This window comes from Mustelus asterias, chromosome 9 (genome assembly GCF_964213995.1).
Source record: "Mustelus asterias chromosome 9, sMusAst1.hap1.1, whole genome shotgun sequence".
Taxonomy (NCBI): domain Eukaryota; kingdom Metazoa; phylum Chordata; class Chondrichthyes; order Carcharhiniformes; family Triakidae; genus Mustelus; species Mustelus asterias.
Window position 1 is genome coordinate 12788466 of NC_135809.1, and position 25118 is coordinate 12813583.

The following is a 25118-nucleotide window of genomic DNA, read 5'->3' on the forward strand; positions in this document are numbered from 1 at the left end:
TCTTGATGACTCTGCCATTTATTGTATAACTCCTCCCTACATTATTTCTTCCAAAATGCATCACTTCGCATTTATCTGGATTAAACTCCATCTGCCACCTCTCCGCCCAATTTTCCAGCCTACCTATATCCTGCTATATTGCCCGACAATGCTCTTCGCTATCCGCAAGTCCAGCCATCTTCGTGTCATCCGCAAACTTGCTGATTACACCAGTTACACCTTCTTCCAAATCATTTATATATATCACAAATAGCAGAGGCCCCAGTACAGAGCCCTGCGGAACACCACTGGTCACAGACCTCCAGCCGGAAAAAGACCCTTCGACCACTACCCTCTGTCTCCTATGGCCAAGCCAGTTCTCCACCCATCTAGCCACTTCTCCTTGTATCCCATGAGCCTTAACCTTCTTAACCAACCTGCCATGTGGGACTTTGTCAAATGCCTTACTGAAATCCATATAGACGACATTCACGGCCCTTCCTTCATCAACCGTTTTTGTCACTTCCTCAAAAAACTCCACCAAATTTATAAGGCACGACCTCCCGCTTACAAAACCATGCTGTCTGTCACTAATGAGATTGTTCCGTTCTAAATGCACATACATCCTGTCTCTAAGAATCCTCTCCAACAACTTCCCTACCACGGACGTCAAGTTCACCGGCCTATAATTTCCTGGGTTATCCCTGCTACCCTTCTTAAACAACGGGACCACATTTGCTATCCTCCAATCCTCAGGGACCTCACCCGTGTCCAAAGAAGCGACAAAGATTTCCGTCAGAGGCCCAGCAATTTCATCTCTCGTCTCCCTGAGCAGTCTAGGATAGATGCCATCAGGCCCTGGGGCTTTGTCAGTTTTAATGTTCCCTAAAATACCTAACACTTCCTCTCTTGTAATGGAAGTGCAGAAGGAGATCGTTCCTCTCTAAGGTCCTGGAATTGAAGATATGTACCTCCTGGGGTTGGTGGGACTGAGGTCTTGGGGGGGATTTTCCAGCTGTGCTCACCACAAGACCGGTAAATGCCGCCCGAGGTTAACGGACCTTTGCATGGTCCTATCCTTCCCGCTACGATTCCTGCGGCGGGCGAGATGGGAAAATTCCACCCTCTTGAGTTGGATAAATGCATGACTGGGGTTTGACAAAGCGCACCTCCTGAATTGTTAGATTTGTGATTGAGTTGGTGCAGCACATCTCAGAATTATAGAATCCCTACAGTGCAGAAGGAGGCCATTCTGCCCATCGCGTCTGTACCGACTACAATCCCACCCAAGCCCTATTCCCATTACCCTGCTAATCCCCTTGATACTAGGGTCAATTTTAGCATGGCCAATCAACCTGACCCGCACATCTTTGGACCGTGGGAGGAAACCGGAGCACCCGGAGGAAACCCACGCAGACACGGGGAGAAAGTGCATACTCCACACAGACAGTGACTCAAGGCCGGAATTTAACCTGCGTCCTTGGCGCTGAGGCAGCAGCGCTAACCACTGTGCTACCATGCTGCCCACTGGCGGCTGAGATATCCTGCATTTACATTTGTTAGTGATCAAATAGTGATTTTGTTTATTTTGGCACTGAGCTAATACTTCTCATCCCAGGAAGCAGTGAAGAAAGCTGTGGTTAAGTCAACAAGCTTTACTTGCAAGTATTCCTCGATTGAACACCAAAGGCAGAGTTTTAAGGGTAGAATATTATTTATGACAAAGAATGCAGCTCAACACAGTGGGATGGACAGAAGAATAAAATATTAAAAGCAATGGCCTAGATCTTGCATTGAAATAACAGTGAGGCTATCACTGCTCACGATAAACAGAATAAATCTTAGTGACTCCTGATGACCACAAATGCACTATTAAACATAGAAATCAGGAAGTTGCTGTTTGAGTTGCCCTCCTTCTTCAGAAGCTTTTTCAGAACAATATTTCATTTGAGAGACTCAACATTGAAATCATAGGAAGAATTATAGAATCCCTACAGTGCAGAAGGAGATCGTTCAGCCCATTGAGTCTGTACCGACAACAATCTCACCCAGGCCCTATCCTCGTAATCCTACATATTTACCCTTCTAACCTACGCATCCCGGTACACTAAGGAGCAATTTAGCATAGCCAATCCATCTAACCTGTGCATCTTTGGACTCTGGGAGGAAACCAGAGCGCCCAGAGGAAACCCATGCAAACATGGGGAGAATGTGCAAACTCCACACACACAGTCACCTGAGGCTGGAATTAAACCCAGGTCCCTGGAGCTGTGAGGCAGCAGTGCTGACCACTGAACCGCTGTTCTGCCCTCAAATAAATAGAATGGTGTGAAATTGGGATTCTCACATAAGAGATACCCATTAAACTCTCCAGAAAAGGTTAGTGCTTGTTCATTCCAGTGTAGTTGCATTTGTAATAGCATGAGAAGTCTCAACTACTGCTAGGCAACCTCTGTGGCACTGAAAATTAACTTTTACAAGTGTGGAGTCTCACTCCTTCAGAGTTTAATTATTGATGGAGATTTTAAAAATAATTAAATAAAAATGATTTTTCTGCCTCTTTTATCTCTCTTTTGATCCAACCTTTAACTCCATCTCTATATTTCACTTTCTGCTTTAACATTGAATTTGTTATTCTAATTTATGTTTCCTGGTTCACACTCTGCCTGCATTATTAAGGATTCGTAAATCTGATTGGTCAGACAGATACACATTTTAAACCTTACCTGCATTGTAATGAAGATTTTACGATGCAAAAGCAATCAAAGGGTTTAATAGTCTAAGCAGTTGCTTGGCAACCAGAAGTCCACACTGAAAAGCAGAAGTTTGGAACCAGGCAACGCAGAGACAAGGAACATCCCACAGAAACTGCTGGAATAGGCAGAATAATGCACAGAGACAGAAATACAGTCCCAAGAACAGAATTTTCAGAAACTGGAGAATGAAACAGAGGAAAGTCTCAGGAAGACTGTGAAGTGAAAGGAAATTAAACAAGGAGCAGAGAGGGGTTCCTCATTAAAGACAATGTGTGGAGACATTGGCTAGTGGAAAGCCAAACACCTGTGGTGATCCTATCCCTGTAACCCCCACATATTTACCCTGATAATCCCCCTGACAGTAAGGGGCAATTTAGCATGGCCAATCAACCTAACCTGCACATTTTTTGCACTGTGGGAGGAAACCGGAGCACCCGGAGGAAACCCATGCAGACACGGGGAGAATGTACAAACTCCACACAGACAGTGACCCAAGCCAGGAATCGAACCCGGGTCCCTGGCGCTGTGAAGCAGCAGTGTTAATCACAGTGCCACCATGCCACCACTTGGGGGGGGAGTTCCAGGATTTTGACCCAGCAACAGTGAAATAATGGCGATATATTTCCAAGTCGGGATGGTGAGTGGCTTGGAGGGGACCTCCAGGTGGTGGTGATCCCAGATATCTGCTACCCTTATCCTTTTGGATGGTAGAAGCCATGTGTTTGGAAAATGCTATCTGAACACGCTTGGTGAATTCCTGCGGTGCATCTTGTAGGTGGTATGCACGGCTGCCACTGCTTGCTGGGAAAGGAGGGAGCAAACGTTTGTGGATGTGATGCCAATCAAGCGGGCTGCTTTGTCCTGGATGGTGTCAAGCTTCTTGAGAGTTGCTGGAGCTGCACCCATCCAGGCAAGTGGGGAGTATTCCATCACACTCCTGACTTGTGCCTTGTAGATGGTGGACAGGCTTTGGGGGTGAGATATCTACCACAGGATCCGAGCCTCTAACCTGCCCTTGTAGCCACAGTATTTATATGTCGAGTCCAGTTCAGTTTCTGGCCAATGTTAACCCCTGGGATGTTGGCAGTGGGGGATTCAGCAATGGCAACGGGATTGACTGTCAGAGAACAATGTTTAGATTCTCTCTTGTTGGAGATGGGTATTGCCCAAACTTGTGTGCCGTGAATGTTACTTGCCACTTGTCAGCCCAAGCCTGGATATTGTCCAGATCTTGCTGCTTTTAGACAGGAACTGCCTCAGAATCTGAGGAGTTGTGAATGGTGCTGAACATTGTGCAATCATCAGCATACATCCCCACTTTTGATCTTATGATGGAAGTGTAATGTTCTAACTATGTTCAGGGTTGCGAGTTTTAAACATAAAGAAAACGCTGTGGTTTGCACATGTAACAACAACAAAGTTTATTGTAAGATTTGTTCTCCGCACAGAACAGAAACAAACTAAACAGCAGCCTGTGCAACACTCTAATGACATCACCATCAAATCATGTGACTGGCTCTTAGAACAATCACTCGACTACTTAAATAACTGGAAGGAAGGTCATTGATGAAGCAGCTGAAGAAGGTTGGACCAAGGACACTGCCCATTCTCACCCCACCTCTGGAGTTCAGCCCTCTTGTCCATGTTTAAACCAAAGCTGTAATGAGGTCAGGAGCTGAGTGACCCTGGCGAAACCCAAACTGGACGTCACTGAGCAGATTATTGTTCAGCAAGTGCTGCTTGATTGCACCGTTGGGGACCCCTTCCATCACTTTACTGATGATAACTAGCAGATTGATGGGGCAGTAATTGGCCGGAATGGATTTATCCTGCTTTCTGTGCACAGGACATGTCTGGACAGTTTTCCACATTGCGAGGTAGTCGCCTATTTCAGTATTTAAAGCGTTTCAGCCTGTCGATTTCACAGCTCCATCAATCCCCGATGTTTTGGCACCTTATTGACCCTGTTGAGTTTTAAATAGCTCAATAAACCCAGGGATTGGCTGTGAAGGCCAGAAAACAGGGTGAAAGCCCAGTCAATTGTACCACTCTGTTTCCTTACATTGTACGGCTAAAAAAGTAATTCCAGAAACTAGATGGAAATTCTGCCTCTTACATAGAACATAGAACATAGAACATTACAGCGCAGAACAGGCCCTTCGGCCCACGATGTTGCACCGACCAGTTAAAAAAAAAACTGTGACCCTCCAACCTAAACCAATTTCTTTTCGTCCATGAACCTATCTACGGATCTCTTAAACGCCCCCAAACTAGGCGCATTTACAACTGATGCTGGCAGGGCATTCCAATCCCTCACCACCCTCTGGGTAAAGAACCTACCCCTGACATCGGTTCTATAACTACCCCCCCTCAATTTAAAGCCATGCCCCCTCGTGCTGGATTTCTCCATCAGAGGAAAAAGGCTATCACTATCCACCCTATCTAAACCTCTAATCATCTTATATGTTTCAATAAGATCCCCTCTTAGCCGCCGCCTTTCCAGCGAAAACAATCCCAAATCCCTCAGCCTCTCCTCATAGGATCTCCCCTCCATACCAGGCAACATCCTGGTAAACCTCCTCTGCACCCTCTCCAAAGCCTCCACATCCTTCCTGTAATGTGGGGACCAGAACTGCACACAGTACTCCAAGTGCGGCCGCACCAGAGTTGTGTACAGTTGCAACATAACGCTACGACTCCTAAATTCAATCCCCCTACCAATAAACGCCAAGACACCATATGCCTTCTTAACAACCTTATCTACTTGATTCCCAACTTTCAGGGATCTATGCACACATACACCTAGATCCCTCTGCTCCTCCACACTATTCAAAGTCCTCCCGTTAGCCCTATACTCAACACATCTGTTATTCCTACCAAAGTGAATTACCTCACACTTCTCCGCATTAAACTCCATCCGCCACCTCTCGGCCCAACTTTGCAACCTGTCTAAGTCTTCCTGCAAACTACGACACCCTTCCTCACTGTCTACCACACCACCGACTTTGGTGTCATCAGCAAATTTGCTAATCCACCCAACTATACCCTCATCCAGATCATTAATAAATATTACAAACAGCAGTGGCCCCAAAACAGATCCCTGAGGTACACCACTTGTAACCGCACTCCATGATGAATATTTACTATCAACCACCACCCTCTGTTTCCTATCCGCTAGCCAATTCCTGATCCAATTTCCTAGATCACCCCCAATCCCATACATCTGCATTTTCTGCAGAAGCCTACCATGGTGAACCTTATCAAACGCCTTACTAAAATCCATATATACCACGTCCACTGCCTTGCCCCCATCCACCTCCTTGGTCACTTTCTCAAAAAACTCAATAAGGTTAGTAAGGCACGACCTACCTGCCACAAAACCATGCTGACTATCACCTATCAATTCATTACTCTCCAAATAACTATAAATCCTATCCCTTATAATTTTTTCCAACATCTTGCCGACAACAGAAGTGAGACTCACCGGTCTATAATTCCCGGGGAAGTCTCTGTTCCCCTTCTTAAACAATGGGACAACATTCGCTAACCTCCAATCTTCTGGTACTATACCAGAGGCCAACGACGACCTGAAGATCAGAGCCAGAGGCTCTGCAATCACTTCTCTTGCCTCCCAGAGAATCCTTGGATAAATCCCATCCGGACCAGGGGATTTATCTATTTTCAGACCCTCCAGAATATCCTGCACATCCTCCTTATCAACTGTAATACTGTCTATTCTACTCCCCTGCAACCCAGTGTCCTCCTCAGCTATATTCATGTCCCCTTGCGTGAACACCGAAGAGAAATATTGGTTCAATGCTTCACCAATCTCCTCCGGTTCCACACATAACTTCCCTCTGCCATCTATAACTGGCCCTAAACTTGCCCTAACCAACCAACCTACATGGGAACTTAGGTGGCACAGTGGTTAGCACTGCTGCCTCACAGCGCCAGGGACCCAGGTTCGATTCCCAGCTTGGGTCATTCTCTGTGCGGAGTCTGCACATTCTCCCCATGTCTGCGTGGGTTTCCTCCGGGTGCTTCGGTTTCCTCCCACAGTCCAAGATGTGCAGGTTAGGTGTGTTGGCCATGCTAGTTGTTAGGAACAGACCTTCCAATTGAGTCCTAGTTTGATGTCAATTATTCAATAGAAGTCACTGATATATCAAGGGGCTACAGGTGGAGAATTGTCTGTGGAGTTGGATCAAAGAAATAAAGGTATTTTATAAAGAAGCAGAACTCATGTCTCCTTTACAGCAATCGAGAGACTTAAACATTAGTGTCCTAAGATGTGTAGGTTAGGGGGATTAGTGAGGTAAACATGTGGGGTTACAGGGGTGGGCCTGGATATGATGCTCTGTTGGTGCAGACCTGATGGGCCGAATGGCCTCCTTTTACACTGTTGCCATTCTATGAAGCTCCAAGAAATGGTGAAGGTCTAGCACAACTGATCACCATTGTTTTCCAAAGGCATCACCTTCTACTGGTGTTACAGCAATAGAATATAATCGTAGAACCCCTGCTGTATTTCAGTAAATCATCTGTTTAGACTATTTCCTTAAAAGCTGCTAAGTTGTTTCATGACAGATACTCTTTATAGTTTTTTATTACTTTTGACAAAACTTCCCTCTGTCTTTTAGTAATGCGAATGCGTGATGTTAATGGCTTGAGATATCTCTTTATAAGACTCCTGACTTTTGAAGCACAGTCTGTATGTTAATCACCAAGCAATGGGTACCTAGGGAATGGGACTAGCAGAATATCTTGGGCATATTTATAATGTTTCTGTGGCAGCACTTACACGTTGGGCGCCTTGTTTACTTTTCTATTTTATTACATGATTGCATTGTAAACCCACGCTGCAGTTATCAATAAATTACCTTTTTATGTGGTGTCTTACATGTAATGAAATGTCCTAAGTTTCTTCACAGAGGTAGTGGTGCACAGTGAGCAGGACAGCATGAAGTAGCTACATGACAGGGAAACGGCAAGGGAGCTAGGGAAGAGAGACTGGATCGATGGGGCTCTAGAATTTAGAAGAATGAGAGGGAATCTCATAGAAACATATAAAATCCTGATGGGACTGGACAGGCTAGACACAGGAAGAATGTCCCCGATGTTGGGGAAATCAGAAATTGGGGGTCACAGCCTAAGAATAAGGATGTGGAGTTGCCGGCGTTGGACTGGGGTGGGCACAGTAAGTAGTCTCACAACACCAGATTAAAGTCCAACAGGTTTATTTGGTAGCACGAGCTTTCGGAGAGTTGCCCCTTCATCAGGTGAGTGACACTCACCTGACGAAGGGGCAACGCTGCGAAAGCTTGTGCTACCAAATAAACCTGTAAGAATAAGGAGTAAGCCATTCGGGATTGAGATGAAGAAGAATTCTTCACTCAGAGAGTTGCAAACCTGTGGAATTCTCTACCACAGAAAGCTGTCGGGGCCAGTTCATTAGATATGTTCAAGAGGGAGTTGGACGTGGCTCCAGGGATCAAGGGGTATGGAGAGAAAGCAGAAGTAGTTTACTGAGACTGCATGAGCAGCCATGATCATATCGAATGGCGGAGCAGGCTTGAAGGGCCGAGTGGCCTCCTCCTGCACCTAGTTTCTATATTTGTATCTAAGCTTTGAGGAGAAAGGATGGGGAGAGATATCACGGCAATGAGAGCAATCAAAATAAAGAATTCAGGCTCACTGTGACACAATAGTTGAAGGTTCATTTGTATAACACTTTTCAAGACTTTGTGGTGTCCCAAAGCACTTTCCAGCACTTTTATAAGTATAGTCGCTGTGTCAGGAAGTTGGAATGAGATGGAAAGTAAAGAACTGGATATAAAAAAGGATTTAGCTGCGCTGAGGGCGTCTGAGATGCAGATTAGCCGAGTAACAGTGAGAAACCGATACTTTGTGAAGCAAAGTGGAGACTAGCGGCTAGGGACGTAGATTGCATCCACGCCCAGTTGCAAAGCAGAGCGCTCTCAGACTAAACCTGCTGTGCAGAAATGGAAGCACAGTGTGTGAAACCCCATGAGTTCTATCCCAAACTAGGAGAAAAATTCCCAAAAGAAAGCTCCTGGTCCTATATGGTAATTACTTGCTGGATTTGACTCATGGGGGGAATTTTCCCATCCCCCCCCTCCCCCACCCCCGCCGCCACAGGAATTGCAGTGGGTGGAGTGGGCAGGACGGACCATGCAAATGTCCGTTGACCTCAGGCAGGACTTTCCAGTTTTGGGGCGAGCGTGGCTGGAGAATAGAATCATAGAATCACTGCAGTGCAGAAGGAGGACATTCAGCCCATCCAGCCTGCACCCGACAACAATCCCACCCAGGCCCTATCCCTGTAACCCTACGTATTTGCCCTGCTTCTTCCCCTGACTTTAAGGGGCAATTTATCATGGCCAATCGACCTAACCTGCACGTCTTTGCACTGTGGGAGGAAACTGGAGCACCCGGAGGAAACCCGCGCAGACACAGGGAGGATATGCAGACTCCGCACAGGCAGTTACCCGAGGCCGGAATTGAACCTGTGTCCCTGGCACTGTGAGGCAGCAGTGCTAACCACTGTGCCAACCACTGTGCCACCCCTAGTGTTCAAACCTATGGGATGTTGTTTTGATTTTGATTTGATTTATTATTGTCACGTATTAACCTACAGTGAAAAGTATTGTTTCTTGCGCGCTATACAGACAAAGCATACCGTTCATGGAGAAGGAAACGAGAGAGTGCAGAACGTAGTGTTACGTCATAGCTAGGGTGTAGAGAAAGATCAACTTAATGCAAGGTAGGTCCATTCAAAAGTCTGACAGCAGCAGGGAAGAAGCTGTTCTAGAGTCGGTTAGTATGTGATCGCAGACTTTTGTATCTTTTTCCCGACGGAAGAAGGTGGAAGAGAGAATGTCTGAGGTGCGTGGGCTCCTCGATTACGCTGGCTGCTTTGCTGAGGCAGTGGGAAATGTAGACAGAGTCAATGGATGGGAGGCTGGTTTGAGCGATGGATTGAGCTTCATTCACGATCCTTTGTCGTTCCTTGCGGTCTTGGGCAGAGCAGGAGCCATACCAAGCTGTGATACAACCAGAAAGAATGCTTTCTATGGTGCATCTGTAAAAGTTGGTGAGAGTCGTAGCTGACATACCAAATTTCCTTAGTCTTCTGAGAAAGTAGAGGTGTTGGTGGGCTTTCTTAACCATAGTGTCGGCATGGGGGGGACCAGGACAGGTTGTTGATGATCTGGACACCTAAAAACCTGAAGCTCTTGACCCTTTCTACTTGGTATATTCTCAGAGTTTAGGAAAGTAGGTAGATTTAGATGGGCGGGGGAGGGGGATTGATTTCAAGCATTCTGTCTGGGTAGCCATTATTTTATTTTATTGTAAATGCTGTTTGGTACTGTTGACCTTCTTATTGCATGTTTTAAAGTTGAATAAATGGTTTGTTATTTAAATAACAAAGAACAAAGAAAATTACAGCACAGGAACAGGCCCTTCGGCCCTCCAAGCCTGCACCGACCATACTGCCCGACTTAACTAAAACCCCCCTATCCTTCCGAGGACCATATCCCTCTATTCCCATCCTATTCATTTATTTGTTAAGACGCTCCTTGAAAGTCCGCTTTCACTACCGTCCCCAGAAGGATAGGGGGGTTCCAGGCACCCACTATTATCTGTGTAAAAAATCTGCCTCGTACATCTCCTTTAAACCTTGCCCCTCGCACCTTAAACCTATGCCCCCTAGTAATTGACTCTTCCACCCTGGGAAAAGGTTTCTGACTATCCACTCTGTCTATGCCTCTCATAATCTTGTAGACTTCTATCAGGTCGCCCCTTAACCTCTGTTGTTCGAGTGAGAACAAACCAAGTTTCTCCAACCTCTCCTCATAGCTAATGCCCTCCATACCAGGCAACATCCTGGTAAATCTTTTCTGTACCCTCTCCAAAGCCTCCACATTCTTCTGATAGTGTGGCGCTATATTCCAAGTGCGGCCTGACTAAGGTTCTATAAAGCTGCAACATGACTTGCCAATTTTTAAACTCAATGCCCCGGCTGATGAAGGCAAGCATGCCATATGCCTTCTTGACTACCTTCTCCACCTGCATTGCCACTTTCAGTGACCTGTGTACCTCTACACCCAGATCCCTTTGCCTGTCAATACTCTTAAGGGTTCTGCCATTTACTCTATTTCCTATCTGTATGAGACCTTCCAAAATGCATTACCTCACATTTGTCCGGATTGAACTCCATCTGTCATCTCTCCGCCCAAGTCTCCAACTGATCTATATCCTGCTGTATCCTCTGATGGTCCTCATCACTATCCGCAAATCCACCAACCTTTGTGTCTTTGTGTCAAACTTACTAATCAAACCAGTTACATTTTCCTCCAAATCATTTATATATATTACAAACAGCAAAGGTCCCAGCACTGATCCCTGAGGAACGCCACTTGTCACAGCCCTCCATTCAGAAACGCACCCTTCCACTGCTACCCTCGGTCTTCTTTAACCGAGCCAGTTTTGTATCCACCTTGCTAGCTCACCTCTGATACCATGCAACTTCACCTTCTGCACCAGTCTGCCATGAGGGACCTCGTCAAAGGCCTTACTGAAGTCCATGTAGACAACATCCACTGCCCTACCCTCATCAATCATCTTTGTCACTTCCTCGAAAAACTAGATCAAGTTCGTGAGACATGACCTCCCCTTCACAAATCCATGTTGCCTCTCACTAATAAGTCCACTTATTTCCATGTGTGAATAAATCCTGTCTCGAAGAATCCTCTCCAATAATTTCCCTACCACTGATGTAAATAATTTTCAACAATACTGAAACTCTTCCTCACCGGGTCTCATTTCTTTTCTCACGTTTTTTTCCCAAATGGCAAAAATAAAGAGTTAGGAATTGAGTTTCCAAGTTCCCTTTCTGAGGTTTTGCATTGGACATCAGCAAGGATTCAGAACAACTGTTGCAATGGAACGGAATGGAGTTCTGTGCAGTCCAGGAAATCTGGGGAAAAAAGATTACAAATTGGGATGTAGGGTTGGGAAACAATGGAACAAAGCTACAAAGGGATTTGCAGATGTGGACCACAGTTGAGGAGCAGTCGAGGCCAGCAAGTAAGGAGCTCAATTGTCTTTGGGGTTATCATGAGAAGAGGACACAAGCTGAAGAGTTCTGGTTGAAGGGGTAGGATACTGTGAGTGAATCCAGCAAGGCGGCACAGTGGCACAATGGTTGGCACTACTGCTCACAGCTCCAGGGACCTGGGTTCGATTTCCGACTTGGATCACTGTCTGTGTGGAGTTTGCACATTTTCCCCGTGTCTGTGTGGGATTCCTCTGGGTGCTCCAGTTTTCTCTCACAGTCCAAAGATGTGGGGGTTAGGTTGATTGGCCATTCTAAATTGCCCCTTAGTGTCCCAAGATGTGTAGGTCAGAGGAGTTGGTGGGGTAAATATGTGCGATTACGGAGATAGGGCCTGGGTGGGATTGTTGTCAGTGCAGACTTGATGGGCCGAATGGCTTCCTTCTTCACTGTAGGATTCTGTGATTGATTCCTCCAATAAAGGAGAGCATTGGACTACCTCAGCCTTGAGGTGATGAAGAGTTGGATGAGGTGCTTTGGCACTGGAGTGGGCATTGAGGGTAACTGAAGTGAGCAACATTCTGGAGAACGTGCCAACTTTTACAGATGCACTATAGAAAACATTCTTTCTGGATGTATCACAGCTTGATATGGCTTCTGCTCTGCCCAAGACCGCAAGAAACTACAAAGGGCTGTGAACGTAGCCCAGTCCATCATGCAAACCAGCCTCCCATCGTGCTCCCAGTGGGAAGTGTAGACTGTCTACACTTCCCGCTGCCTCCCAAAAGCAATCAGCATAATCAAAATCCCCACGCACCCCGGACGTTCTCTCTTCCATTTTCTTCCATTGGGAAAAAAATATTAAAGTTTGAGGTCACGTACCAACCGAATCAGGAACAGCTTCTTCCCTGCTGCCATCAAACTTTTGGATGGGCCTACCTTATATTAAGTTAATCTTTCTCCACACTCTCGCTATGACTGTAACACTCCATTCTGCACCCTCTCCTTTCCTTCTCTATGTACAATATACTTTGTCTGTATAGTGCACAAGAAACAACACTTTTCACTGCATACCAATACATGTGACAATAATAAATAATAAGTCAAATAATAGTAAATCAATTAATTTAAAAAATCAAATACCTGAAAGGTCTCTTCACCCATTCTTCTGTTATAGTTTTTCTTGTCAAACTTTGCTTTCGCTTCACCCTGGCTAATTCTGATTTCCTCCCATTGAGCTAATCCTCTCCTAGTTTAGATGTTCCCTTTCAGCTTGTTCCTTGACTTTCTCCATCATTAATCTCAATCTCGTGGGACAATATTCTCCCACAGACACTGGATTCATTTGACACACTCATTCCCCAGATCCAGCAATTCCTGGTTCAACTGAGGACGTGCTGATCAAGGAAACTCTGGAGGCATTCCAGAAATTCCTCCCTTTCCTTGTCCTTTACTTAAACGATATTTGTGTAATTAGAGTCATTCAGTACGACATTGTATAATTATTGAACATCTCTGTGATCTCCCTGCAGATTTTTCCTCTGCCCCCCTCTCTCTCTCTCTCTTAATATTTGGAGGCTTATTCCCAGCAGCATGATCATATCATAGCATCCCTACATTGAAGAAGGAGGCCATTCGGCCCATTGAGTCTGCACTGACCACAATCCCACCCTGGTCCTATCCCCATAACCCCATATATTTACCCTGGCTAGTCCCCCTGATACTAAGGGACAATTTAGCATGGCCAATCCACCTAACCCACACATCTTTGTAGATTGATATTGATACAGCCCTTTATATGTATTAATGGTGACATAAGCTTTTGATGTGCCGTCTAGTTCTAATTGTTGGTAAGCGTGGCTCATGTCCAATTTGGTGTATGTCAGACCAATTTCGCATACAGATCCTCTATTTTGGGGATGGGGTACCTATCCAGCTTCGTAGCCTGGTTTACCATCAACTTGCAGTGCTCGCAGATACGAATGGTCTTGTTTGGTTTGACTACAGGCACGATGGGTGCCGCCCACTCTGTAAATTGTATGGGCCTGATGATGCCCAAGTCTTCTAATAATTTTAGCTTTATCCCTACTTTTTCTAGTAATGTGTAAGGCACAGGTCTTACTGGTGTGGCTTCCGGGTTTACATGGCTCTCAGCTTGCAATCCTTTCATCTTTCCAAGTTCCTCTTGGAATACTTCTTGGATACTTCCATTTATTTATGAACAATTTGGCCAAATGAACCAATAGAATGTTACAATTGCATGTATTGAAAAATGTAGGTGGAGTTATTCTTAGTTTGTCCTACAAATACAATGGGATATTAAAATTGTATCTCATGCTGATGAGCGACTGATAAACTCAGATCTTTTGTTTTGAACAGAAGCCAATCAATTTTACCTCTGATTTGTTCCTATCAATGATGGAACTATAGCCTGCAAATAACCGTGCACAATGTGATCATGCAAACATTAAGCACTTGTGCCAAATTCTTCTGCTGACTACTCCAACAGAGGTATTAACCTACTTGAGATAAATGAGTTGACACGTTTGTTAAAATAAAATAACCTGGGCACAAAGGCATGAACGGTTTCCATGATAACATTAACCAAAAGCAGGTTTCCTGCCTACCTGCCAATCTGCCTTTATTTCTGTCTCTGTTTACAAGATTATGAGAGGCATGGACAGAGTGGATAGTCAGGAGCTTTTTCCCAGGGTGGAAGAGTCAATTACTAGGGGGCACAGGTTTAAGGTGCGAGGGGCAAGGTTTAAAGGAGATGCACGAGGCATGTTTTTTACACAGAGGGTGGTAGGTGCTTGGAACTGGGGGAGGCAGTGGAAGCAGATACGATAGTGATTTTTTAGGGGCGTCTTGACAAATACATGAATAGGATGGGAATAGAGGGATACGGTCCCCAGAAGGGTAGGAGGCTTTAGTTCAGTCGGGCAGCATGGTCAGTGCAGGGTTTGAGGGCCGAAGGGCCTGTTCCTGTGCTGTAATTTTCTTTGCTCTTTGTTCTTTGTCTCTCCCTCTGTCTCCCTCTCTATATTCTTTCCATTTTTCTGTATCGTGCTCCCTATCCATTTATCTATGCTTTGCTCCTTGTACATTGTAAATATTTCTGCCCATTATTTCGGGGTGGCACAGTGGTTAGCACTGCTGCCTCACAGCGCCAGGGAGCCGGGTTCAATTCCGGCCTCGGGTCATTGTCTGTGTGGAGTTTGCACTTTTTCCCCATGTCTGTGTGGGTTTCCTCCGGGTGCTCCAGTTTCCTCCCACAGTCCAAGGATGTACGGGTTAGGTTGATTGGCCGTGCTAAATTGACCCTAGTGTCAGGGGGATTAGCAGGGTAAATGTGTGGAGTTACGGGAATAGGGGCTGGGATGGGATTGTGGTCGGTACAGACTCGATGGGCCAAATGGCCTCCTTCTGTAGTGTAGGGATTCTATGATTCTATTTTTACTTCTGCCAGACTTCCCCATCACACCTTATTGTCAATACCCCATTGCGGTAAAACAGTAAGGAGCAGAATTTTCCATCTCTTCCCGCAAGTGGGATTTTCCGGTCCTGCCAAAGTCAATGGACTTTTGAACAGCTTGCTGCATTTTACACCCAACCCCCCCTCCCCTCCCCACACTGCAATGGGGCTGTGAACAACTCCATTGGCAAGTCATAAGATGCTATGTCTAATTTATACCTCCTGTCTGCTGTACTTTCAGATGTCTGTCACACTTTGCATACCATGCAGTAATACAAAATTTTGTGTTACCATTTGAAAATGAAGTGTGATCAATTGGAATGGACAGGGAATCCCTCTGGGAACAGAATACCAGAGCTAAGGTTTGTGCAACCTCCTAACTGATAATGGCAGAATCTTAGTTCATGGCCTGATTGATAATTAACCTTCAAACAACTAGTATTCATTTACCAATGAAACTTTGTCAGCTTAACTGGGCACAGCTCCACTTTGCCTGTTATTGCCTGAATTGAATGGAAAACAACACTCATCCATTGCGCAACGGCATAGGACATCGGCTAGTTTTCAAAATAAAACAGATAAAATTAAAGATCAGGGACTTAGCATCTCGGCGAACCATAGAATCGCTACAGTGCAGAAGGAGGCCATTTGGCCCATCGAGTCTGCACCGACTCTCCGACAGAGCATCTTACCCAGGCCCTGTCCCCACCCTATCCCTGTAACCCCACGTATTTATCCCACTAATCCCCTACCCTACACATCTTTGGACACTCAGGGATAATTTAGCATGGCCAATCCACCTAACTTGCACATCTTTGGAGTATGGGAGGAAACTGGAGCACCCAGAGGAAACCCACGCAGACACGGGGAGAACATGCAAACTCCACACAGACAGTGAACCCGAGGCCGGAATTGAACCCAGGTTCCTGGTGCTGTGAGGCAGCAGTGCTAACCACTGTGCCACCTCAATGGTTTAATCATTGAACATGTCTCCCTACTGGGGATAAATTTCTTCTTCAGTAGTGCTAAGGGATTGAAGATGACTTATTTCCACCTCACTTTGATATGTCCTGAGATGGCTGATAAATCCAATGCGTGATCTCCACGTACTGCCGCACGTCAGTCAGACGATGCTTGATGGGTTGGGTGGGTGGATTGTTTGGAGGTTTGTGCGCTCTCTCTGATACCTCAACTTTGATTCTGCATGACTCTGAAGTCTCTTGAGGGGTTCGGTGCCTTCCTGAGCTCAGCCTTCTTCATGTTTGTTGTCGCAAGCTGACCACATGGCCTCTCATGAGGCAGTGAGCATTTCCGCTCTCCTCTTGGGAATCTCCTGCCGTGACTGGGTTCTGAGTGGAACAGTTATTTGGGGAGTCTGGTGTCAGGCATTCGAGTCCAATGTCCCAGTCGTGGAGCTGGTTTTGAATGATTGGCATCTTGATGCTGGGCATTTTAAAAAGTACCCGGATGAACACGTGGTGCACCATTGCATACAAGGCTATGGGCCAAGTGCTGGTAAATGGGATTAGGTGGGAGTTCAGGTATTTCTCACATGCCGGTGCAGACCTGATGAGCTGAAAGCCACCTCTGCACTGTATGAGTCTAAGAGGACACCATTGTTGCACTTGCCGCCAAATTTGGAGGTTCAAATGATGGTTTCACTGGTCGTACCTCTCCAATGCCTTTGAGATGCCTGTTGTAGGTTGTCCAAGTCTGTGAGGCATAGAATCCCTACAGTGCAGAAGGAGGCCATTCGGCCCATCGAGCCTGCACAGACCACAATCCCACCCAGGCCCTATCCCCATAACCCCACATATTTACCCTAGCTAATCTTCCTGACACTAATGGGCAATTTAGCAACCTAACCCACACATCTTTGGACTGTGGGAGGAAACCGGAGCACCTGGAAGAAACCCACTCAGACACGGGGAGAATGCGCAAACTCCGCGCAGACAGTGACCTGAGGCCAGAATTGAACCCGGGTCCCTGGCACTGTAAGGCAGCAGTGCTAACCATTGTGCCACCGTGCCACCCACAAATGTCAGTGGACAATACGGGTATCGAACTTGCGACATTAGTGTTTTTAGCACCATGGCCTAACCATCTGATCTAACTGGCTACTGGTGAGGCATCAAAAAATGTAGATTGAACATCCACAGCCCTTGTGGTAGAGGATTCCAGAAATTCATAACCCTTTGACTGAAGACATTTTTCCTCATCTCAGTCCTAAATAATCGAGCAGTTATTCTGAGACTGTGACGGGGATCACTGCTGCTTGTTAACCCATAGGATCCTTCAGTTTGTAAGATGATCCTTTGAATAGAAAAAAAAATTGGGGTTGTTTGACCAAGATTTTTTAAATGCTAAAAGGCCTTGATGGAGGTATGCACAGAGAAGCTATCTCCTCTGATACAGGAATGAAGTAGGGGTGGATATCATTGTAAAAATCAGATGCAAGTCATTTAGGAGGGAGATGTGGAAACATGTTTTTCACACAAAAAGCAGTAAAAATCTGAAATTCGCTTTCCCAAAAGGTTGTGGATGCTGGAAAAATTGAACCTTTTATGAGTGAGATGGATAACATCAAACTAAAATACTGCGGATGATGGAATCTGAAACAAAAACAGAAAATGCTGGGAAAACTCAGCAAGTCTGACAGCATCTGTGGGGTGAGATTAGAGCCAACCTTTTGAGTCTAGATAGAAACATAGAAGATAGGAGCAAGAGGAGACCATTTGGCCCTTCGAGCCTGCTTCGCCATTCATTATGATCGTGGCTGATCATCCAACTCAATAGCCCAATCCTGCTTTTTCCCCATAACCTTTGATCCCATTCTCCCCAAGTGCTATATCCAGCCGCCTCTTGAATACATTCAATGTTTTGGCATCAACTACTTCCTGTGGTAATTAATTCCACAGGCTCACCAATCTTTGGGTGAAGAAATGTCTCCTCACCTTCATTCTAAATGGTCCTAAATAGATGACCCTTCGTCAGAGATGGATAACTTGTTGTACTGGTACAAACCAACCGTGATCTAATTGAATGATGGGGCAGGCTCAAGGGGCTGAATAATGGCCTTCTCCTGTTCCGATGTGTAGAGCTGTGACCAGCATTAGAAGTACATGGACTTTCTTCTTCTGTGAATGCAAATAACTGCTCTCTGTCTTGTTCATACTTAAGTTTTCTTGAGGGTTACTTAAATGGATGGAGAATGATTGTAGCTTGTTAACAGGAAATACCCATAAGCTGGGCTTCACACGTCATGGATGGCTGCGGATATATTATTCAAGTGGAAAAGACTCAAGTTGTTCCAGTGGGAAGCCGACAACCATTTTTTAAAATGCATTATGTATCTTAAATAAACAAACATATCTGAATCAGTCATCTGCATGCCTTTTAGCTCTGACTGGGACCCAAGGGATCTTGGCACGCACTTTCCACTACATTTGATGGAATTCAGTTTGACTGTTTTTGCTGGCAGTGACCTTTTAATGTGTGCTTGGCATATTCATGCTGACTTAGTCCCTGCTTTCCTTTTCTGTATGCGTTATCGCTTCCCTATGGTAGGAGAAGGGAACCGTATAGATGATACACTTGGAGCAAATCTTGGAGCATTAGCTTGTCTTACTGCCCAAGCTCTCGTAACTGGGCACAGTTTTGTGCTGTGCTCCCGTACAATGTTTTACCGTTAAAGATCTGTGAAAGGTAGCAAGGGGTACCGTCCATGCTATTTCAAAATCGTACATAGGCAAGGTTCATCACTGTTCAGCAATGTGGGAAAAGGATAAATAAGGTGAATGTAGACTAGTTAGCCTCGCATCAGTGGTTAACAAAACAACTAGGAACCATAATGAGGGAGAACATCAGTGAGCACTTAAAAAGGTAAGGGCTAATGAGACACAGTCACAGTGGGTTTGTCATGCTTGACTAATTTAATTGAATTTTTTGAGGAAATTATTGAGCAGAGTAAGAAAAGGAATTAAATGGATGTGATACAATTGATAATGTGCCACATGTAAAGAGACTTGCGAGGATTGAAGCCCCTGTTATTAAGAGCAAAGGCAGTTGCAGGGGAGAACTTAGCATGAGATAGAAGGCAAAGAGTAAAAAGTGAATGGACGTTTCTCAGACTGGAAGAACGAAACCACTTAGATGCCCCAGAGCTCTCCGCATGGAACTCTTTTGTCCTCCATATTCCATGCATAAATAATGTGGATATAGGTGCAGAAGAATACTGTGAGCATTCTTCCAAATGAGAGGCTGTGAGAAGGAGTGCGGGAGAATAGAGGAGGACATGGATTAGAATGATAAGTAGCTGGGTGACAAAAGCAGTTCAGTGATTATACAGGAAAAGTTGTCGATTTTAGGGGGGAAAAGGGCAGAAAATAGAAATGTACACGAAACAGGAACGGGATGATTTTGCATAACGGATAGGCAAATATAAACTTTCAGCCTCTTCCCTTCACCATTGCCCGGCATCCGTGAAATCAGTTGGATTTCCATCCCATTGATTTCAGCAGAATTAGATCAGTTGAATTCTACAACAGACGGAAGGTCTGCTCCAACAGATTATCGCCCAGAGCTGTGGATGTAGATTTAACCCAGCAGATTCTTAAAAGTAGGAGAACAGGTGGATGAAACAGGGGGTGGCACGGTGGCACAGTGGTTAGCACTGCTGCCTCATAGCGCCAGGGGCCCCTGTTCAATTCCTGGCTTGAGTCGCTGTCTGTGCGGGGTCTGCATGTTCTCCCCGTGTCTGTGTGGGTTTCCTCCGGGTGCTCCAGTTTCCTGCCACAGTCCGAAAGACGTGCTGATTAGATGCATTGGCCATGTTAAATTCTCCCTCAGTGTACCCGAACAGGCGCCATAGTGTGGCGGCTAGGGGATTTTCACAGTAACTTCATTGCAGTGTTAATGTAAGCCTACTTGTGACGCTAATAAATAAACTCTAAAAGAAAAAGCCATAAAATGGAAAATGGGCCAACATAAAAACTAGAAGCAGGAGTAGGCCATTCGGCCCTTCGAGCCTGCTCTGCCAGTCATTGTGATCATGGCTGATCATCGAATTCAATATCCTGATTCCCCCCTTCCCCCCATATCCCTTGATCCCTTTCGCCCTAAGAGCTATATCTAATTTCTTCTTGAAATCACACATTTCAGTTTCAGCTACTTTCTGTGCTAGTGAATACCGCACATTCACCGCCCTCTGGGTGAATAAATCTCTCCTCGCCTCCGTCCTCGAAGGTTTACCCCTTATCCTCAAACTATGACCCCGAGTTCTGGACTCTCCCACCATTGGGAACATTCTTTCTGAATCTACCCTGTCTAACGCTGTTAGAATTTTATAAGTTTCTATGAGATTCCCTCTCACTCTTCTAAACTCCAGTCTCTCCTCATATGACAGACCTGCCATCCCAGGAATCAGCCTGGTAAACCTTCGCTGCACTCCCTCTATAGCAAGGACGCCCTTCCTCAGACCAGGACACCAAAACTGCACACAATACTCCAGATGTGGCCTCACCAACGCCCTATGCAATTACATCAAAACATCCCTATCCCTATACTCAAATTCTTTCGCTATGAAGGCCAACATACCATTCGCCTTCTCTACTGCCTGCTGTACCTGCGCACATGATGGCACAGAAGGATGCCAAACAGTCCATTGACTCCATGTCAATCTTTATATCTGTAGGGCAATCCCTTTAGTCCTATTTCTGTCATAGCCAGCTCCTGTGAGGCAGCAGTTCTAGTCACCGTGCCAACATGTGGTCACCATACTTTTTGTTTGTGTATGGTAATAAGTGACTTTCGTGGTTTCAGCAGGATTTAAACAAGTGTGGCAGGGGAGTGGGGAACAAAACAGTAGGTCAGTAAGTACTGAGGCTGGGGTCGAGCTGGGGGCCAGGGCAAGGCTAGCTAAGAAGAGGAACACTCTTGGGGCGGCACGGTAGCACAGTGGTTAGCACTGCTGCTTCACAGCTCCAGGGTCCCGGGTTCGATTCCCGGTTCGGGTCAATGTCTGTGTGGAGTTTGCACATTCTCCTCGTGTCTGCGTGGGTTTCCTCCGGGTGCTCCGGTTTCCTCCCACAGTCCAAAGATGTGCGGGTTAGGTTGATTGGCCAGGTTAAAAATTGCCCCTTAGAGTCCTGGGATGCGTAGATTAGCGGGTAAAAAAAAAAGGGATTAGCAGGTAGGGCCTGGGTGGGATTGTGGTCGGTGCAGACTCGATGGGCCGAATGGCCTCCTTCTGCACTGTAGGGTTTCTATGATTTCTATGATTTCTCTGGAGGAGGATGACCTGAGTGAGCCTGGAGGTCTGGAGTGCATCTGCTTCAATGCGAGGAGCGTAACGGGTAAGACAGACAAACTTAGGGCCTTAATGCTTACGCGGAATTTGGATGTGGTTGCAGCTGAATATTCCGGGGTATAAGTGTTTTAGGTGAGACAGAGGAGGGGCTAAAAAAGGTGGGGGAGTAGCGATATTAGTTAGGGAGCATATTACCATGGTGCAGAGGGTAGACGACTTAGAGGGGCCATGTACTGAGTCACTGTGGGTGGAACTCAGAAACAGGAAGGGTGCAATCACTATGCTGGGGGTGTACTACAGACCACCCAACAGCCCACAGGAAGTGGAGGAAAGGATATGTCAGGAGGTTCTGGATAGGTGCAGAAAAAATAGGGTTGTTGTAGTGGGGGACTTTAATTTCCCTGGTATAGACTGGAAAGTGCTTGGAGCTGGGGTTCCAGATGGGGAGGAATTTGTAAAATGCGTACTGGAAGGTTCTTTGGAACAGTATGTAGATAGCCTGACTAGAGAAGGGGCTATACTGGACCTAGTTCTGGGAAATGAGCCCGGTCAGATCGTCAAAGTTTCGGTAGAGGAACATGTGGCAAATAGTGACTACAACTCTGTTAACTTTAGGATAGTAATGGACAAGGATGAGTGCTGTCCTACGGGCAGGGTGCTAAATTGGGGGAAGGCTAACTATAGCCGGATTAGGCAGGAATTGGTGGACGTTGATTGGGAGAGGATGATCGAGGGTAAGTCCGCGTCTGGAATGTGGGCGTCTTTTAAGGAACAATTGATAAGGCTGCAGGATAGGCATGTGTCTGTAAAAAGGAAAGATAGGAAAGGTAGGATTCGAGAGCCGTGGATAACCAGGGAAATTGAGGATCTGATTAAAATGAAAAGGGAGGTGTACGTTAAGTCCAGGCAACTGAAAACAGATGGAGCTCTGGAGGAATACAGAGAGAGTAGGAAAGAACTCAAACGGGGAGTTAGAAAGGCAAAAAGAGGTCACGAGATGTTCTTGGCAGGCAGGACTAAGGCATTCTATTCATACGTTAGGAACAAAAGAGTTGTCAGGGAGAAAATTGGACCTCTCAGGGACAAAGGAGGGGCATTATGCTTAGAACCCAAGGGAATAGGGGAGATCCTAAATGAATACTTTGCACCGGTATTCACGAAGGAGAGGGACGTGTTAACCGGGAGTGTCTCGGAGGGAGGTGTTGACCCGTTAGAGAAAATCTCGATTACAAGGGAGGAAGTGTTAGGTTTTTTAGGGAACATTAAAACTGACAAAGCCCCAGGGCCCGATGGCATCTATCCTCGACTGCTCAGGGAGACGAGAGATGAAATTGCTGGGCCTCTGACGGAAATCTTTGTCGCTTCTTTGGACACGGGTGAGGTCCCTGAGGATTGGAGGATAGCGAATGTGGTCCCGTTGTTTAAGAAGGGTAGCAGGAATAACCCGGGAAATTATAGGCTGGTGAGCTTGACGTCCGTGGGAGGGAAGTTGTTGGAGAGGATTTTTAGAGACAGGATGTATGTGCATTTAGAACGGAACAATCTCATTAGTGACAGACAGCATGGTTTTGTAAGAGGGAGGTCATGGCTTACAAATTTGGAGGAGTTTTTTGAGGAAGTGACAAAAGCGGTTGGTGAAGGAAGGGTCATGGATGTCGTCTATATGGATTTCAGTAAGGCATTTGACAAAGTCCCACATGGCAGGTTGATTAAGAAGGTTAAGGCTCATGGGATACAAGGAGAAGTGGCTAGATAGGTGGAGAACTGGCTTGGCCATAGGAGACAGAGGTAGCGGTCGAAGGGTCTTTTTCCGGCTGGAGGTCTGTGACCAGTGGTGTTCCACAGGGCTCTGTACTGGGACCTCTGCTATTTGTGATATATATAAATTATTTGGAAAAAGGTGTAACTGGTGTTATCAGCAAGTTTGCGGATGACACGAAGATGGCTGGACTTGCGGATAGCGAAGAGCATTGTCGGGCAATACAGCAGGATATAGATAGGCTGGAAAATTGGGCGGAGAGGTGGCAGATGGAATTTAATCCGGATAAATGCGAAGTGATGCATTTTGGAAGAAATAATGTAGGGAGGAGTTATACAATAAATGGCAGAGCCATCAAGAGTATAGAAACACAGAGGGACCTAGGTGTGCAAGTCCACAAATCCTTGAAGGTGGCAACACAGGTGGAGAAGGTGGTGAAGAAGGCATATGGTATGCTTGCCTTTATAGGACGGGGTATAGAATATAAAAGCTGGAGTCTGATGATGCAGCTGTATAGAACGCTGGTTAGGCCACATTTGGAGTACTGCATCCAGTTTTGGTCGCCGCACTGCCAGAAGGACGTGGAGGCGTTAGAGAGAGTGCAGAGAAGGTTTACCAGGATGTTGCCTGGTATGGAGGGTCTTAGCTATGAGGAGAGATTGGGTAAACTGGGGTTGTTCTCCCTGGAAAGACGGAGAATGAGGGGAGATCTAATAGAGGTGTACAAGATTATGAAGGGTATAGATAGGGTGAACGGTGGGAAGCTTTTTCCCAGATCAGAAGTGACAATCACGAGGGGTCACGGGCTCAAGGTGAGAGGGGAGAAGTATAACTCAGATATTAGAGGGATGTTATTTACACAGAGGGTGGTGGGGGCCTGGAATGCGCTGCCAAGTAGGGTGGTGGAGGCAGACACGCTGACATCGTTTAAGACTTACCTGGATAGTCACATGAGCAGCCTGGGAATGGAGGGATACAAACGATTGGTCTAGTTGGACCAAGGAGCGGCACAGGCTTGGAGGGCCGAAGGGCCTGTTTCTTGTGCTGTTCTTTGTTCTTTGGATGTAGCAGCAAGTCTCTTTTAGGGGTGTGGTTTGGAGGATGTTATGTGACCCAATCACAGAACAGAAACCCTACAGTACAGAAATAGGCCATTCGGCCCATCGAGTCTGCACCGACCACAATCCCACCCAGGCCCTGACCCCATACCCCTACATATTTACCCACTAATTCCTCTAACCTACACATCTCAGGACACTAAGGGCAATTTTTTTTTAGCATGGCCAATCAACCTAACCCACACATCTTTGGACTGTGGGAGGAAACCGGAGCACCCGGAGGAAACCCACGCAGACGAGGAGAATGTGCAAACTCCACACAGACAGTGACCCAAGCCCGGAATCGAACCCAGGTCCCTGGAGCTGTGAAGCAGCAGTGCTAACCACTGTGCTACCGTGCCGCCCAATTGGTCAATTGGACCCAATCAGCCAATTGGGCTGAAGCACTCAAATCCTGGGGCTGAGCGCGGGCGTTCCCAGCCAGTCGGAGACTGGAGTCGATATTAACCTCAGATCAGTGCAGAGGTGTAAATACGGTCAGCATTTTACAGAAGTAAAGAACACCACAGATCATATTAAATTAACTATGTCTGCAAGCATTTCTCATATTGAACTGCCATGAATATTTTACCAACCGATTATTCAGAGCACTGTCCTGAAGAGCAGTTTAAGTTATATTTAATCATCGCTTCATCTAATGTACCT